At 44.7% G+C, this 13,207-nt stretch overlaps 1 pseudogene; it reads right to left on the reverse strand.

Moving 5' to 3' along the window:
- Positions 1 to 7,611: 7,611 nt before the first annotated feature.
- LOC122907490 lies at positions 7,612 to 10,037 on the reverse strand (annotated as a pseudogene).
- Positions 10,038 to 13,207: the final 3,170 nt, after the last annotated feature.

Raw genomic sequence — 13,207 nt, forward strand, 5'->3', positions numbered from 1 at the left:
GCAGGGGGAGTGAGAGAAGGAGTAGCAGGCTCCCTACTGAGTAGGGAGCCTGATGCAGGGCCCAGTCCCAGGACCCTGGGATCATGACCTGAGCTGAAGGCAGACGCTCAAGGAGTAAGCCATCCAGATGCCCCGATTCTTCCCCTTTTTAAAAAAGATATTATTTATGTATTTATTTATTTGAGTGGAAGGGGAGGGACAAGGCGGAGGGAGAGAGAATGTCAAACCAACTTTGTGGTGAGCGTGGAGCCCAAGGTGGGGCTCAATCCCAGGACCCTGAGATCACCACCCATGCTGAAACTAAAAGTTGGAATCTTAACAGACTGAGCTACCAGGCGCCCCAGCATTTTCACCTTTATATTTGGTTTCCTTCAGTTTGACTGTCTTATGCCTAGCTGTGTTTTCTCTGTCCCATCTGGGACTTGTAGAGCATATTGAATGTGTGGTTTAAGAGCTTTCATCAGTTTGGGGGAATTTTTGTCTACTGTTTCTCTGAAACAGTCTTTCTTTTCTCTGTTTCTTCAACTTCAAATTACATGGTTAGACCTTTCTATCACGTTCTGTAAGTCTCTTATACTCTTTTTGTGTCTTTTTTACTCTCTGTGCTTGAGTTTAATGCATTGACCTGTTCTCCGATTTACTATTTATCTGTTCTTTTGTATTTAATTTGGTATCAAATGCATCAACTGGATTTTTAAATTCAGATATAATCACTTTCTGTTATAGAGCTTCCAGTTGGCATTTAAAAGAATATATAGATTTTTAAACAGCAGGTGTTAGAGGGGATGTGGAGAAAAAGGAACTTTTGGGGCACCTGGGTGGCTCAATGGGTTAGGCCTCTCTGCTTTTGGCTCAGGTCATGATCTTGTGATCCTGGGATCAAGCCCCGCATCAGACTCTCTGCTCAGCAGGGAGCCTGCTTTTCCCCCTCTCTCTGCCTGCCTTTCTCCCCACTTGTGATCTTTGTCAAATAAATAAATAAAATCTTTTGAAAAAAAAAAAAAAAAGAAGAAAAAGGAACTTTTGTGTACTACTGGGAATGCAAACTGGTGCAGCCACTATGGAAAACGGAATGGAGTTTCCTCAATAAATTAAAAATAGGACTACCCTTTGATCTAGTAATCACACTACTGGATATTTACCCAAAGAATATGAGGAAACTAATTCAAAAGGATATATGCAACCCTGTGTTTACTGTAGCATTATTTACAATAGCCAAATTATGGAAGCAGACCAAGTGTCCATTGATAGATGGACAAAGAAAATGTTGTATGTGTATATACACATATACACAATGTAATATTATTCGGCCATGACAAAGAAATCTTGCCATGGATGAAGCTAGAGAGTATATTGCTAAAGTGAAATAAGTCAGTCAGAGAAAAACGACTAGCATATGATGTCATATGTTGAATTTAAGATGCAAAACAGGCAAACAAAGGGAAAAAAAGGGAAAATCCAAAAAACAGACTTTTTTTTTAACAAATCAAGAGTACACTTAACTATGATGAGCACTGAGTAATGTATGGAGTTGTTGAATCACTGTTATTATGCACCTGGAACTAATATAACACTGTATGTTAACTATATTGGAATTAAAATAAAAAAACAATAAAAATATATAGATTCTTCCTCTTTGGTGAAATTCTTTATCCCTTCTTCTCTTGGATATAAATTATAGATGTTTTGTCCTTGTTTGATTACATTCCAGAATCAAACTCACCTATTGTCTGGGTGTCTTTTCTTGTTTTTTGATAATTTTTAAAAAAGATTAATTTATTTATTTGACAGAGATCGCAAGTAAGCAGAGAGGCAGGCAGTGGGGGGGGGAGGGACCAGGCTCCCCGCTGAGCAGAGCCCGATGTGGGGCTTGATCCCAGGACCCTGAGACCATGACCCAAGCCGAAGGCAGAGGCTTTACCCGCTGAGCCACCCAGACGCCCCTCTTCATTTCTAATAATAGAATGAAAAGTATTTCATAGGCATCAGCAAGCAGATAAGGAAGGTACAATCTTCTCTTTGGTTCTTCATTCTCATAAGTCAAAACTTACTATGGATAAGAAACTCCTTTTAATCTCTTAAGAGAGCCTGAGTTATAAAGGAAAATATCCATGCATTGGTTTATTCGAAGGGGAGCACTGGCTGAAATGCTAGCAGACTAATGTTTGGTGGTAAAGGGGTTGGGCCCGAGGTATGGGAGGGAAGTGTCTCAGCTCACTGCTTCCCTGAAGCTTTATCACTGAGACCTATAATTTTAATGGTTAAGAGTTTTAATTTTACCCATCATTAGCTGTGTGACTTGGGCAAGGTAATATATAGGAATTAATGAGTAAAGGAAGGTTGTGCAATAGATTTTCTTTCTTTCTTTTTTTAAAGATGTATTCATCTTTTTCAGAGAGAGAGAGAGAGAACACCAGAGATTGTGAGTGGGGGGAGGAGTAGAGGGAGAGAATTTTCAAACAGACTCCTACCTGAGTGTGGGCTTCCTCTCGGGGCTTTATCCCACAACCCATGAGATCACCACCAGAGCAGAAACCAAGAGTTGGATGCCCCACTGACTAAGCCACCCAGGAGCTCCAGTTTTATTTCTATGTTAAAGAAAGAACTGTATCCAATCACAGTGTGGTCCAGATTGGTAGAGCTTGTCTAGGTGGGGTTTTTTGGTTTTTTTTAGATTTTATTTATTTATTTGACAGAACGAGAGACAGCAAGAGAGGGAGAACAAGCAAGGGGTGGGGGAGAGGGAGAAGCAGGCTTCCCGCTGGGACTTGATGTGGGACTCCATCCTAGGACCCTGGGATCATGACCTGAGCTGAAGGCAGCCACCTAACGACTGAGCCACCCAGGTGCCCCTTGTCTAGCTTTTTAAAAAATTAAAAAAATTTCATTGGGGAGGGTATGTGCTATGGTGAGTGCTGTGAAGTGTGTAAACCTGGCGATTCACGTACCTGTACCCCGGGGGATAAAAATATATAGTTTATAAAAAATTTAAAAAAATTTTAAAAATTTAATTTTGCCTAGCCGTTATATTGTATTGGCAAGAGAGTGTGTCTTGTCTTGTAATAGGACAAGGCAGAGCATGGTCCTTGGCAATGTTTCTCAACACCTTGAAGAACTAAATTACATATGTTGTTGAATATGAATACGTACATGAGTTAGACGGCTGTGATGCTATTGATACACAAGAGTGGGCTTTGTGTATTAGCACTGATTGAGGTGTTTCAGGGTGGAGTGGCATCTGTATGTAAATATTATGTATAGATAGCAATCAGTTTGGCTACTTGTTAGACACTTTGGTGAGATTCATTCAGGTGGCCAAAAGTACTAGGTAAGTATTCTTTCTTTCAGCATCTGGTTTTTGGTTATGCGTACCCTTTTTATTAACAGAAAGTTGAGTAAATCATTAGTAGAAAAGCTGTCTTCCTGAGTATCCACTGAAATTGGGTGTACAAAGGAGCTTTCTTAGAATATACAAGTAATTGTCACTTTTAATTTTGTGAATGAAAGTGTCTTTTAAGGAGTACAGCATTCATACGAAGAAGGACTCTAAAAAAATTAGTGTACAGTCTGATTTTTTTTTTAAGATTTTATTTACTTATTTGACAGAGATCACAAATAGGCAGACAGACAGGCAGAGAGAGAGGAAGGAAAGCAGGCTCCCTGTGGAGCAGAGAGCCAGATGCGGGACTCGATCCCAGGACCCTGGGATCATGACCTGAGCTAAAGTCAGAGGTTTATCCCACTGAGCCTCCCAGGCGCCACCTGTACAGTCTGATTTTAACAAAGTAAACACATCTATGTCATCAATGCCCAAATTAAAAAGGGTATATTTCAGGAACAGCAGAAGCCCCCCAGGGTTCCCTCTCAGTTATTGTTCCTCCAGGGGTAACTACTCTCCTCCCTTTTTTTTTTTTTTGAGAGTGCAAGACAGGAGAAGCAGGGAAGGGGGGAAGGGGGAGAGAGAGAGAGGCAATCTCAAGCAGGCCCCTCCCCAACCCAGAGTCCAACATAGGGCTTGATTTCACGACCCTAGATCAGGACCTGAGCCAACCAAGTCTTGGACACTTAACTGACTGAGTCACCCAGGGGCTCCTAGCCTCTTTTTCTGATAAGGCTTTTTTTGGGGGTATTTGCTTTTGTGCAACTCAGATATCATCTTCAGGAGCACCTGGGTGGCTCAGTTGGTTCTCATTTTTTACTTTTTCTAATTTCTACCTGTTTCTTCAGAATTTCTATTGTTTCATTAATTTGTTTTAGCTCATCTTGAATTATTAAGCATTTTCAGCTATGATTTTTCAGCTGTTTTGTGGGCCTGTTTTAGTTATTTTATTTCTTTTAAAATTTTTTTTAAATTTTTTTATTAACATATAATGTATTATTAGCCCCAGGGGTACAGGTCTGTGAATCTCCAGGTTTACACACTTCACAGCACTCACCATAGCACATACCTTCCCAATGTTATTTTATTTCTTTCAAGATTTTATTTATTTATTTGACAGAGAGAGACAGCAAGAGAGGGAACACAAGCAGCGGGAGTCAGAGAGGGAGAAGCAGGCTTCCTGCTGAGCAGGGAGCCCGATTCCACGACCCTGGGATGGTGACTGGAGCCGAAGGCAGACGCATAACCAACTGAGCCACCCAGGCGCCCTGCAATGTCCACTCTGAAGGCACTTTGGACACTGCCCTGCCAGAAGGAGGGCTTTCACATTCAGCGGGAGTTGGAAGAGGCAGAAAGGGAAGAGAGGGCCCAGAGTAAGCTCCTGGGGTGACAGGAACTGGCAGTGTTCCTAGACTACCTAGGAGAGGCAATGGAAGAAGGTAAATTAGACAAGCCCCTGTGAATAAGACCCGAATTCCTTACTGCTTTATGAACTCTGCCTTCCAGGGTTAACAGGAAAGGGCCTGCTAGGCTGGCCTTTGGGGGAGGAAGAAAGAAGACCCAGGGGCTGGCATCCCACAAACTTCCCCCAAAGCTGGAAGAGAGAGGAGGGCCTAACGAGAACAGAAGGCCAAGGCAGCTTGAAAAGAGCCTGTGAGGGCTGCCCAGGGGTGACTAGCTCTGTCTCAGACTAGCACTTGTGGGCAGGAACCAGGTCTCCCGCCAGCACAAGTGGAGCCCACAGGCCTGAGGGGATCCCCTTTAGGGGCAGAGCCTTGGAAATGGGGTCTGCAAGGTCTTCCAGAGCAGCACTGTAGCCCCTTGCTTAGCGCCCCCCCCCCCCCCCCCCGCCAACCAGTGTGTGGTGTGGGATTGGTGAGTGGAGGCTGTGGGGTTGCTGTTTCCAGGGCACAGTGTGTTCTCTTGAAGACCCTGAAGGTGCAGATCCGGGAAAGACTGGTTTCACTTTTTGTCTGGGCCTACTTTTGCCTTTGTCCTCGTGTCCCTGTACTGGTCCAGTGGCTTCCATAACCCAATGGTGTTATCTCAGTGTGAGCCTTTATTCTGTCCTATTTCTGATTTTTACCATTTGCATTGCCTCCTGTTCATCTTGCTTCTATCTGCTTCCTCACTCACAAATTTGATATTATGTAGATCTTATGGCCTCTTGTGTTTTGTTCTTTTCTACCCATTTCTGTTTTGGCATTTTGGTAATATATGTGACTAGGTGATAAATGTCAGAAGAGAGATCTTATCAGAGTGAAGAGGAAGTAATGATTAATTCTGCTGGGAGAAATCTCGATAAGGTTTTACAGGGTAGATAACACCTGAGGTAGGTTTTGAATGACAGTGCTTCAGTAGATAGGCCCAATAACTTAATCAAAGAAACGATTTTTGGAGCAGTTCCCTTGAAATTGGTTCATTTTTCCTCTCCCATGGCAATATATAGTACAGCAATTCATATTGATCTTACTTTTCCTATAATCATATATTAATGTAAATATGTCTAACAGAAGTCAGGGGAGTATATGGTTATGCTACTCGGAGTGATCAGTAGATTAAAAAGAGTAAGTTAAGAATGGAACTGCCTAGGGGTGCCCGGCTGGCTGTCCGTGGAGTACGCGACTTGATCTCAGGGTTGTGAATTCGAGCCCCACATTGGTTGTAGAGATTACTTAAAAAAAAAAAAAGAAAGAAAGAAAGAAAAAGAAAAAAAAAGAGAACTACCTACAGCATGTGGCTTTTTTTTTTTTTTTAAGATTTCATTTATTTATCTGAGAGAGAGAGAGTGAGTGCCAAGTGGGGGAGGAGCAGAGAGAAGGGACCACCCGACCATGCTGAGCATGGAGCCCACTGGGCTTGATGCAGGGTTGGATCTCATGACCCCAAGAATATGACCTCAGCTAAAACCAAGAGTCATGGGCCCAAAGACTGAGCCACCCCAGTGCCCCAAGAGCATGTGGCTCTTTTTTTTTTTTTTTTAAAGATTTTATTTATTTATTTGACAGACAGAGATCACAAGTAGGCAGAGAGGCAGGCAGAGAGAGAGAGGAGGAAGCAGGCTCTCCGCGGAGCGGACAGCCTGATGCGGGGCTCGATCCCAGGACTCTGGGATCATGACCGGAGCCGAAGGCAGAGGCCCTAACCCACTGAGCCACCCAGGCGCCCCAGCATGTGGCTCTTGATCTCAGGATTGTGAGTTCAAGCCCCACATTGGGCAGGAAGCCTACTTAAGAGGAGGGGAGTCACCTGGCGGGCTCAGTTGCTGGAGCAGGTGACTCTTGATCTTGGGGTTGTGAGTTTGAGCCCCATGTTGGGTATAGAGATTACTTAAAAATAAAATGTTAAAAAAGAAAAAAAAAAGAATGGAAACTACTTATCTCAAAACACAGGTAGAAGAAGAGGGCCTGGTGAAGGATATTAATAAGTGAACTCAGAATTATAAGGTAAACCAAAAAACAGTAGTCTCAGAAAAGCCAAGGAGGAAGAGAATTTTAATAATGAGTCAGTATCAATAATGTAAAATGCGGACAGGTTAAGTTGAACGTACCCTCAAGACATCACATTTAGTGCTTAGGAAGTCATTAAGGATTTTTAGTGATTTCATTTGCTTCATTTTCCTTTATACTTGGAGGTTGCTAAAATTTAATCTTATTTTAGATCTATGTAAAATACTTACATGGTTTCAAAGTCAAGTGTTTAAAACATGTCTGGCTTTCATCTCTGTCTCCTCTATCCTGTTCCTCCTCCCACCCCACTGGTAACAATTTCTTTTTAATTTTATGATTTATTTTCCCTTTGTGTTTTAGAGTTGAAACTTTTCTTCCCGCGCTCGAGTACATATGGGTGGGTGGCCCCACCTGCCTCTAGTCCCACTGCCCTTCCCAAGTAGGAACATTTACCTTCCATCTTTCCTTTGTGGGTGTCTCAGCTTTGGTAGCTTGTAACCAGGTCAGAGTGCAGGCAGAAGGGTTGGCGGCGTGGGTCTGCTTGGGCATTTAGTACCTGGTGAGCCGGTTAGTCTGACCTGGGTAGCGCCATTCCAGGATTAACAGTAGTAATTGCTTTTATAAGTTTGAGGAGTACTGAGGGAAATTTGTGCCTTGCCCTCAGCATCATAACATCACCAACCTGCTGTCCAGATACTCCTGTGAAATCTTTTTTTTTTTTTTTAAGATTTTACTTTTAAGTAAAATAAACCCATTATGGGGCTCAAACTCACAACCTTGAGATCAAAAGTCATAATAGGCTCCATCGACTGAGCTGGCCAGTCCTGTAAAAGATTCCTGTAAAATCTTAAAACAAATTATTAACTGAGGTTATCCCATGACTGAAGGCTTCTGTTGGTCACTGGAGAATCTCTTTAAGGATTGGTTTAGAGTCTTCGAATATTCTCTCTTGGGACATGGTTTTCTATCCCATTTGGAATTTTCATTGCTGGTAGCAGAGACAAGTAATGGGAAGAAAACAACAATCCAGGAATGGGACTCTCTGTTCAAGTCCATGGGTAACAGCAGTTTGATCTGTGTGGAGAACAACATCAAACAAACAGAGTTCCCTCAGAAGTTTCTCACTCTCATTGGCTTTTTTAGAAGTTGTCTTTGTGGAAATATAAGTAACTCTGTAGAAGTACATCTGAAACTTCTGCAGAGAAGATCACCACGCTATCTGGGTTCTTCCAGATGTACTTGGAAATCAAATACATATCTCCTGAAGTGTGAACTGTTGCACGGTTCTAAGTTTCCAAGGAAAATGTGACTTCATTTAGTATCTGAATGCCTTCCTCAGAGTCCAAAGGACTTCATGATATTACTCGCAATGTGATCTGTTGCCTTTCCAGCAGCCAGTAAATGGGGACCGTCTTCCAAGCCAACTGCAAGTGTCTGGAGAGCATAGTCTACCGGAGCCTCTTTAAGCTGCTTCAACAGGGCGACAGCAGCCAAGCCAGAATCAGCGCCCCCCGGCTCAAAGGCATCCAGTTCTTCTGCCTGTCATGTAATATTTCCGTCACATGGAGATGTACATGTACATGCACAAGGATCCAAAGATAGGCATGTATGGGAAGAAGAAAAGAGAGCATGAGTGAATCTGCTTCTGCAGGCAAACGTTCATTACTTTACCACCGAGGAATCACAACACATTTGCCTTGAGCTTCCTTATTAAGGACTGGTCCCCCCCATCTCTTGCAGCATCGGTTTGTCCTCTCCGCTGGGTGGCTGGTAGCATGTGCACATCCACGCCCCCTGCACCAGCTCTCGTCTTCCGTCTCTCCCTCTCCTTTATAGCAAAAGTCCTTGAAAGAGTTGTCTGTGCTGCTGTCCCAGTTCTCACCTCTCCACAGTTTCCACGTCAAGACCCAGGAGTATGTTCTCCACAGTTAGAGAGGGCATGCAGGCGTTCGTCTCTACAGTGACGATACTTAACCATTTCCGTGGAAGCAACGTTGTCACTTGACTTTAAATCCAAAATCTGATAGTGTCCCAGAAGAAAAGGCTCCACTTTTTTTGGGGGGGGTGGCGAGGCTCCATTTTGATAACGGATTTGTGATGTGCTTCAGGTTAACAAGCCCTTTAGCTTCTAAACACACAGCCCCAAATCCATCTTCTATCATGGCTTTAAACACAGGTCTGACTCCACAGGTGTCTATGCTCAGGAACGCATTTTATTTATTTATTTATTTTAAAGATTTTTATTTATTTGACAGACACACCACAAGTAGGCAGAGGCAGGCAGAAAGAGAGAGGAGGAGGAGGCAGGCTCCCTGCTGAGCAGAGAGCCCAATGTGAGGCTCAATCCCAGGACCCTGGGATCATGACCTGAGCTGAAGGCAGAGGCTTTTTTTTTTTTTTTTTTTAATTTAACAGACAGAGATCACAAGTAGGCAGAGAAGCAGGCAGAGAGATAGGAGGAAGCAGGCTCCCTTCTGAGCAGAGAGCCCGATGCGGGGCTTGATCCCAGGACCCTGGGATCATGACTTGAGCCGAAGGCAGAGGCTTTAACCCACTGAGCCACCCAGGCGCCCCTAAGGCAGAGGCTTTAACCACTGAGCCACCCAGGCGCCGCCCAGGAACACTTCCTTATTGGTGATATCCTATAAAATAAATGCAAGCACCCCATCCAGTGTACAAATTATCTGCCCCGTTGTCACAACAATGAAGGATGATCTCCCCATTAATTTTGGTCTATTGAAGGGTGCCTGTGTGGCTCAGTCATTAAGCGTCTGCTTTTGGCTCACGTCATGATCCCAGGGTCCTGGGATCAAGCCCCACATCAGGCTCCCTGCTCAGTGAGAAGCCTGCTTCTCCCTCTCCCACTCCCCCTGCTTGTGTTCCCACTCTCACCTGTCTCTCTCTGTCAAAAAAAAAAAAAAAAAAAAAGAAGATAATTTTGGTCTAGTGATTCAAGTCAAAATACATTAAAAAAAGAGAAAGGGTAATTGAAAAGGAGGTGTGTTTCATCTCCTTGTGCTTGAAGATTTCACCTTGTAACAGAACCATAAGTAAGGAGGTTTCTTTCCTCAGATTGGCTACATACCAGACAGGTGGTCAACCACTGACAACCAGTGAAATCCAAAGCAGCAGTTGGTGCATCTGTCGACTTTCTGAAGCTGAAGTGAGTCTGGACCTCTGTGTGCGATCTTCATAGCACTCAGACGGTGGTCAGAGACGATCGTCACTGCCCTAAAGAGTGCAGATGCCACACCTGGCCCAGCAGAGCAGGGCCCTTGAGTTGACAGGCAGCAGGAGTGGAGGTGAGGGCTATGGATTATCTGTTTTTGTTTTTAATATAAGCATTTTTTTTCAAAGATTTTTATTTATTTATTTGATAGACAGAGATCACAAGTAGGCAGAGAGGCAGGCAGAGAGAGAGAGAGAGGAGGAAGCAGGCTTCCCGCTGAGCAGAGAGCCCGATGTGGGGCTCCATTCCAGGACCCTGGGGTCATGACCTGAGCCCAAGGCAGAGGCTTTAACCCACTGAGCCACCCAGGCGCCAATTAATATAAGCATTACCTGTATACCTATATCTGTAGTCTTCCTTTCTTAGATAAATGGTAGCTTACATACATACTTTTCTCAACTTGATGTCTTCTTTCTTTCTTTCTTTCTTTTTTTTTTTTTCTGAAGAAAGCTCCACGCCTAATGTGGGGCTTGAACTCACAACTTCAGGATCAGGGGTTGCAGGCTCTACCAGCTGAGCCAGCCAGACACCCCTGTCTTGATTTCTTTCTGTCAACAGTATATCCTGGCAATTCCTTCACTGTTGTAGGTAGAGACTTTCCTGACTCCGTATTGGAGCAGCCTGGTACCCTATTGTATGGGTGTTCTAGTACATTTTAAGACTAAGGGTGAAAGATCCCCCCGGGGCTCCAAGCACCCCGGAATGGACCCCTTCTCAGGAGGAGACCCCCGGACCCAAAAACCAAGCCGAGTCCACTGATCAGATGCAAACAGCACGAGGTTTATTGAGTAGACACAGGTACCTGCGGGCGGTCAAGTCTTAGGAGGACTCTCGCGCCCCAGCCCTTTGTTCAGGGCCTTTTTATGGGGTACGGGGAAGCGAAAGCATACGTACAGAAGCAGAAGCATGGTTACAAAGTTTCCATTGGCTGGTTTGAATATAAGGCATACTCGGTGTTTGTAGATTGGCTTTGAAGGACCCCGGCGCACGGAGAGAAAGGTGGGGAGGGGGAGTGAGGAGGGGGAGTGGACTTTATTACTCAGCAGAGAAACATCCTGCCTACGTGACTAGGTCCACATACTTAGGCGACCCCCCCCCTTGCCTACGTGACTATCTGCGCGTTACAAGCCGCGCGCAGCAAGTGTACCTATCTCCCCCGCAACATGCCGTTGCCCCCCCTAACTCCAGGGCTGTGCTGGGATAAGGGAGGATTGTCCAAGTAGGGGGAAGGGAAGAGGGGTCTCTTCATTCCCCCATTTTCTTTTTGGCCTGAGTAAAACCTTTTACTTTATTAGGGGCCAGTCTCTCGCTGCCCTATTGCATGATATTGTTGGGTTAATACCATGGTTTGGACAAGCGACAATCTATCTTTTATAAATTGGGTTAACCTGTTAATGATGCATGGCCGAAATGTTAGAATTAACATTAAGAGTATTATAGGTCCTATTAAGGAGGTTATTAGGGAAGTAAACCAGGGTGAACGATTCCAAACTCCTTCATACCAAGACTGTTGGGATTCAAAGTCTCTCTTACGCTTATCTAGCCTTTCCTTCAATTTGTCTAGAGTTCCTGTTACTACTCCAGTCTGGTCAGCAAAAAAACAGCATTCTTCTCTAAGAGCAGCACACAGGCCACCCTCTTTTAGGAACAGTAGGTCTAAGCCTCTTCTGTTTTGTAGCACCACTTCTGACAGGGAGGTTAGGGATTCCTTGAGGGCTCGAACTGACTGTTCTAAGGCCCTAAGATCTTCATTCATAGCATGATGTAGAAGTAGGTATTGGTCTGTTCGGACCAGGGCGGCTGCCCCAGTACCAACCCCGGCTGCAATGCCTCCTACCCCCAGTAACGTAGCCAGGGTGATTAGGGTGACAGGTTCACGCCTTACTCGGCGAAGATCACTCCATTCATGATAGCTAAGAACCAATTCATCTGAGTGGTAGGTTATTCGAGGCCATAGTTGAACTAACACACAATAGTCAGTAGTCTGGTTTAAGGCAGCAGTAGATACACAAGGGGTTAAGCCTGTGCTACATGCCCAATAGGTTCCATTGGGTGGGATCAAATAATAGGAGCCAGCCCATATTTTGTGGGTCGAATTACAAAGTGTTTTTTTAACATAGTGAGGCGGGGTGCCTATACATAGTCCCGCTCCTGAAACTTGTGAGAGGGTTAGGCTATGATCTTGGCCATAGCATATAGCGCTGGGGACAGTGGAGTTAGTATAGTTGGCAGAGAGGGCTATGCCCTCATAGTATGGAGGGCTTGGATTAAGACATAGCCAGCAATTGTTTGCTCTTTCAGGACTGGAAAGATTAAGTGCCTGGTAGGCCCCTCTCACTAGGTTGATAAGCCTGTCTCCTGTTCCGAGTATTTCCGGGGCCTTTTTGGTTTGTATAGCTGTGGGAGTTGCGGAGGTTAAAAGTGGTGTTGGTCTTGGTGTTGACCTTAATCTTTGGGGAGGCCTTTGAGGTGGTGAGGCGAGAACTGGATTGGGTCCTATGGCGGCCCTTGGGGTTTCTATAAGAAGTTTTATGGTGAACGTTAGGCCGTCATCATAACGTTCTTTATAGAGTCTGAGGCCCCAGGTATATCCCTTTACCCAATTAAGTTGTTTCTTTCCTGCTTCGGTGAAGGCTATTTCGAGTGGGTGACACCACTGATTGTGACAGGCTGGGTTTTGTGTCCATTTGGGGCTGCTCCTGGCGTGAGAATAATTTGCCCTTACGGTGATATAGTCCCAACCTGAGGTGGGCTTCCAATAAGTGTCACCAGTGGTTTCACAGCCCCAATTGTGACAGAAAAAGTGGGATGCCCCCCTGCATGAGGTCCACTCTCTGGGTCTGTGAAACCCGGGGCATACATAGAAGGTGAGTGTCCTTAACATACTTCGCTGACTCCAGTCCCCACAGCCTCCCCAAGGATCCAACCCGAGTCGTCCCCGTGGGGACGGTTGTGAAGGCGGCTTCTGTAGGTCAAAGTAATTTTCTATATCCCAGTTGGCTGGAGCTCCCATGGCTAACTTACAAATGTCAGGGTATAAGTTAGGCCACCAAGTGAATGGGGCATGCTGCTGAGAGGTGTTCCAAATTACTTGTCCTGTTTGCGACAGGACTTGCCAGGTGAGCTGTTTTACATGGTGAGGGGACCCAT

Source organism: Neovison vison, chromosome 5, assembly GCF_020171115.1.
Source record: "Neovison vison isolate M4711 chromosome 5, ASM_NN_V1, whole genome shotgun sequence".
NCBI lineage: Eukaryota > Metazoa > Chordata > Mammalia > Carnivora > Mustelidae > Neogale > Neogale vison.